The sequence below is a fragment of the Benincasa hispida genome, chromosome 9 (genome assembly GCF_009727055.1).
Source record: "Benincasa hispida cultivar B227 chromosome 9, ASM972705v1, whole genome shotgun sequence".
NCBI classification, from domain to species: Eukaryota; Viridiplantae; Streptophyta; class Magnoliopsida; order Cucurbitales; family Cucurbitaceae; genus Benincasa; species Benincasa hispida.
The window spans coordinates 15,199,095-15,205,023 of NC_052357.1; the positions used below are offsets into that span (position 1 = coordinate 15,199,095).

The window sequence follows — 5,929 nt, forward strand, 5'->3', positions numbered from 1 at the left end:
AACAATGGTAAAAAAATGGACATGTATGACATCAAAATGAATAAAGTACAAAATTAGGGTTTGAATATTTTGATACGTCTTCAAAATAAAATAGGACTAACTACAATTTTTAATATTTTCTTATTCCTCCCATAATTCGCTATGAGGAAAATTTAATCTTAATTTGTAATAAATTAAAACTAACTTGTTTTCTTAAAAATGTATAATGGATGTTAATTGAAAGAAAGGAAAGAAAATGTAATTAAAGTAGAAAGAGAAAAAAAATAAAGACGATATAGATACACTCATCTTTGTGCATCATTTCTCATCACTTATATAAGAAAAATTAAAATATCAAAAAAAGAAAAATGCAAAATTCGTTAATCATAAATGATGATATTTTTTATGTACTTATATTTTTTTGTTTTTTCATAAAAAACAAAAGAAGAAAAGAAATGCACCAACTATTCAGAAGCAATGTGGATGAAATAGATCTACCAAAAAATAAAAATAAAAAATAAAAAATAAAAAGTTTTGCTATTTCTACCTAATTAAAAAAAAAAAAGAAAAAGAAAAAGAAAAAGAAAAACTCTTGCTACATTTGTGATTCATAAATGCTTTGGCTACCAATCATAATTCGTACACGGCACCTAATCTATTTTTTTCGCTTTTATTGAGTGCAACATTGGCTCTACAATAAATGGACATAACCCAATTGCAGCAATTTTTTTTTAATTAATTTGTTTAAATTTAGAGTGAGATGAGAATACCATCCAACAAAAAAGGCAACGTGTCTTAAAATCGTAATTGACCCAAAAGCTGAAATATGAAGAAGAGCCTCCAACATTATAAGGATTTGAACCTAGGATATCCTGAATCAACCTACTCTGATCACCAATTAACCCAAAAGCTTAAGTTTGTGGGCGAAGGAGAATTTAATTATATCATCTAACATTACCCTCATTGGTAAGTTTGAAATATGAAGAAAAGCAAAATCAATAGAAATATGAACAACAATGCAAGATAAATTTAATTATATCATTTAACACTCTCATCACTTGTGGGCTTGAAATGAAGAAGAACAAGTAAAAATCCAGATTAATCCATTTGGTCAATTGGAGATGAGAATGCTATCAAACAAAAAAGCCAAACTGTGAATAAAGTTTGGGACCAAGTTTAGTGATACTCTCGAACAAATGATCTTCTCTTTTCTCACTATATAAAGTGTTTGGGTGAGCAATTATCATAAACACGATAATATATGTTGTTTGTTGCCTTTAAAATCATCTAGAGAAAATTTTAACATATGGCGCTCGAAGGAATTCTTTCCAATGTTGGGGGTGAGATCTTGAAGAAGCTAGGCTCGCAAGCTTTAGAATGCCTTGGAATGCTATGCGGACTCAACGATGATCTTCACAAACTCAGGAGCAATGTTTCATCCATTCAAGCTGTACTTCGTGATGCAGAGCAGCGTCAAATCAAAGGCGATTATTCTGTGAAGGATTGGCTTGAAAAGTTGGGAGACGTTTTTTACAACATCGAGGATGCGCTTGATGAAATCTCTACTGAGGCTCTCCGACGAGAAGTGATGACCAGAGGGAAAAATGCAAAACAGGTTAGGATCTTCTTCTCCAATTCTAACCAACTTGCATTTAACTATAGGATGGCGTGTCAAGTCAAGAAAATTAATGAGAGTCTAGATGTTATTTCTGAAGAAAAAAATAAGTTTCATTTCAATGTAAATGCTGAAGTGAGGATATCAAATGCTTTATCTCGTCCAATTGAGATGGGACGGGAAACTCACTCTTCTTTAAGTGGGGAGAAAGTGTTGGGAGGGATGATGATATGAGCTACCTAAAAAACCTTTTACTAGCACAGGATGATACGAATGCAAAAGCTAATGTTTCATTCATTGCCATTGTTGGAATGGGTGGAATCAGTAAAACAACCTTGGCTAAAGCTCTCTACAATGATAAACATGTCTCTGATTGTTTTAATACAAGAATTTGGATTTGGGTTTCTGATCAATTCGACACAAATACAATATTGAAAAAGATAATAGAATCAGCAACTGGACAGAACCCTAAAGTAGAAGGAAGGGAAGCTTTGAATATAATGCTTCAAAAAGTGATTGAAAAGAAAAAGTATTTGTTAGTTATGGATGATGTATGGAATGAAACAGAGAATGAGTGGGAGAATTTGAAAAACTTGTTAATGCTTGGCGCAAGTGGGAGTAAGGTTTTGATCACTAAGCGTGATACTAAAGAAGTTGCAGAAGTCAAAATAGTCTCTTTAAAAGACTTACCTGAGGACCGTTCTTGGTTGTTGTTTAAGGAAGTGGCTTTCAAAGAAACTGACTTGGAATCAACAAATAAAAATATGATACAATTGGGAAAGGAAATTTCAGAAAAATGTGGAGGTATTCCTCTTATAATAAGACACATAGGACGCTTATTATATGGGAAAACTTCAGTACAAGATTGGGCATTCATCAAGGATAATGAACTTTTAAATGTCACTCGTGATCAAAACAATAATGATGGTCATGTGATATCAACATTAAAATTGAGCTATAACTATTTGCCACCGAATTTAAAGCAGTGTTTTGCCTACACATCCTTATTTCCCACAGGATGTATAATTAGTTCAGATGAATTGATTAGACAATGGGTGGCTCAAGGTTTTATCAAATCATCAAATGGAGGAAAATCTATGGAGGATATGGGGAAGGACTACTTAAATGAATTATGTTGGAGGTTTTTCTATGAAATTTCCAGTGATGATATTGTTTCTATGCATGATGTGATGCGTGATCTTGCAAGAGAAGTAGCTGGAAAGAAATTATACATGCGTGGAGATCCAAAAAATGAATATGTTGTGAGTGAACAAACTCATCATATTTCATTTGACTATAAAATAAAATCATGGAGAGATATTCTATCCAAATTACGTCCAGCCAAAGGATTAAGAACGTTCCTTTTATTCAATTCATATGATAAAAGTATTGTCCATTCATATAAGGTGAGTCAAGTGGAAGAAATTGTTTTGAACGGACTATTTTCCAACTTTCCACGTTTGCGAGTTTTAGATTTTAGAAACTGAAGAATTCTTAAAGTGACAGAGTCTATAAAAAAGCTTAAACATCTTCGATATCTAGATATCTCGAGAAATGTTCATATTGAATCACTTCCAAACTCCATCAAGAAACTGCAAAATCTGCAAACATTAAATGTAACAGGCTGTTATAAATTAAAGGAGTTGCCAAGGGACATTACAAGCAATCTCGTAAATCTTAGACATATTGTTTTTGATCCCCTTAACCAAGCCATCCAAATGCCAAGAGGGATGGAGAAGTTGAGATGTCTACAAACATTAAGTTTATTTGTGTTGGATTGTGAAAATTTCAATAAGTTAAGGAAATTCAATGAGCTGAATTGTTTTATAGAAGATTTAAGAATCATAGGTTTAGAGCAGTTGAGGTGTAGTACTCCATCAGAAGTCAGGTTAGTAAACTTGAAAGACAAAAGAGGTCTCCTATATTTGACACTTGAATGGAAATTGGGGACGAATAAAAATGAAAGTGAGGGAGAACAGGAAAGAGTAATGGAAGGCTTAGAACCACATACAAGTGTTGAGCACTTGAACATTAGAGGTTACTGTGGAGTAAGATTGCCCAATTGGGTGTCCAAGACCTCGAGTTTGAAGTACTTATCTACAATTGAAATTACAAATTGTCATAGGTTGCAACATCTAACTCAGCTTTCCCACCACGAGGCTCTCAAAAGTCTACTTCTAAAGGGCTTAACATCTCTCATGAGTATATCGGAATGGATTGGCACCATCACTTCTCTTGAAACCCTATCTATTACGAAATGTCCGAAATTAAAATCATTGCCGGAGGAAATGCGACGACTCAATTGTTTGAAGTTCGTTTGCATAGTGGACTGCCCTCAACTTGACGAGAGATGCAAGGAGGGAGGAGAGGATTGGCCTAACATTTCCCACGTTCACAACTTTGTTTACTGGATGAGGAGGATCACACCACACACTTCTTCAGGTCTTTCTTTTCTCACAATCCCATTTTCCATCTTTCATATACACATTTTGATTATGATTAAAATATAATTCTATATCTCTTTTCATTTTAATCACAATTATATTTCATTCAATTTGTGCGTGGATTTTAAATTTGTTCTCTATGGTGGTAGATAATAATTTCATCGATCTTATATTTTGGTTAAATTGCATCGATGAAATTGAAATCTAAGTACAAAATATAAGCTAAAGATAGAAATGATACGTTTCAGAAAAAGAAAGAAAGGAAGAAAGAAAAGAATGAAAATATAATGGACAATTAATCCGTCTTTAATTATATTATATTATATATGTTTCATAATATGTTTTCGTATAGTTAATAATGTTTACTGTTTTAGTACCTCAAGTTGATGAAGATGATGCAATAGCAAAGAGTGAAAAAAGGGGGAAAATGAAAGATCGCATAACCAACCTACATTCCTTCTTTCTTACTTGCGGGTATGAACATTTTGAACCCATAGCTACAATATTTAATGCTTTTTTAATTAATAATAACATCATTATTATTTCTTTTTAAGTTTAGTTTATATATTTTTATATATAAATGAAATTTGACAAAACAAACATACCTCAACTGATCACATATATAATGTGTTAGAGAATTATTAGATATGTTCATGAAATATGTTCGTGGATTTAAGTTATGGGAGTTTATATGTTTCTTATGTTTAATTTAAGTGAGAGTTATAGATCTAGAATCGGTCATGACAATCAATTCTATCACAATGTTTGGAACTGTAGATCAGCTTCTTCAAGTGGACTTCGTGTTGAAGGAAATGAATAACAAAATGTGTACTTTATTCAACCGTGTGGCAACTAACAACTTTGTTGTGGGAACTTTTCGACACGTGCAAGAAAATGAAGAAAAAAGAGATTAATGCATGTACTTCCACTCTATTCATCTTGCTTTTCTCCTCTCCTTTAGTAATTATTCTAATCATTCCTATTTTCTGTCTTTCTTCTTGTTTCTTTTAACACTAATTACTCTATTCTGCATGTTTAATTGTTATTTGTTGCCCGTTCTATATGAGTTTTTGTGTGTAGAAGACATAATTTGCATAAATTTTTGTGGTTGTCAATAATTGGATGTGATACTAGGTGTCTTTGCTTCGTCCAACACACTCCAATACTTTGAGATGAGAGTAAAGTGGTATTGAGTTGAACCCAATTAGAATACATACCATATTTTAAGAGTGGAATTCAATCTAAAGGAATCGATTCCTCAACAGAAGTGGTGTGGATGCACGTGCCAATGAAATTCATTTTGCAAAGCTTGAAAAATAGAGAAAACACATAGAACATGCACAAGATAAACATTAATTCTACAACATGCTCTAGTAAACGAAGAAAAAAAAAACTTACTTCTTCCTCATTCTCTAGTAAACGAAGAAAAAAAAAAAGAATGAATTAATTTGGAGGAGTTAAAACTTCTCTCCATTAACTCATCAGATAACTCCCATGAGAATTATTTTATTTAACTTATTTATTTAATTTATATTAAATCTAATTTAATATAGAATCAAATAAATAACAATGTTAATTAAGGGGTAGTTGCAAGACTGTCAAAAAATAATAGTAAAATTAGGCCCACAATTTGCATTTATAAATATTACAAGAAATGACAAAATAATAAGCCCAACCCAATTGAAATAGTCGGATGACCAAAATACTCTCGCAATTAAAACTGTCTGATTGCATTTGATTGTCGTTTGATTGTCATCTGATTACCATCCGTTACTATCTGATTGTTGTCTGGTTTTTGTTTGATTGTTATTTCATATTGATCGTTATCTAATTACTATCTTACACTGATTTTTAATGATATTGATTTACTATTTGATTGTTGTTGAATTAA

The 5,929-nt window shown here is 32.0% G+C and overlaps 1 pseudogene; it reads left to right on the forward strand.

Annotated features, from left to right (window-relative positions):
* The first annotated feature begins 1,120 nt into the window (after positions 1-1,120).
* Positions 1,121-5,020, forward strand: LOC120086600 (annotated as a pseudogene).
* Positions 5,021-5,929: the final 909 nt, after the last annotated feature.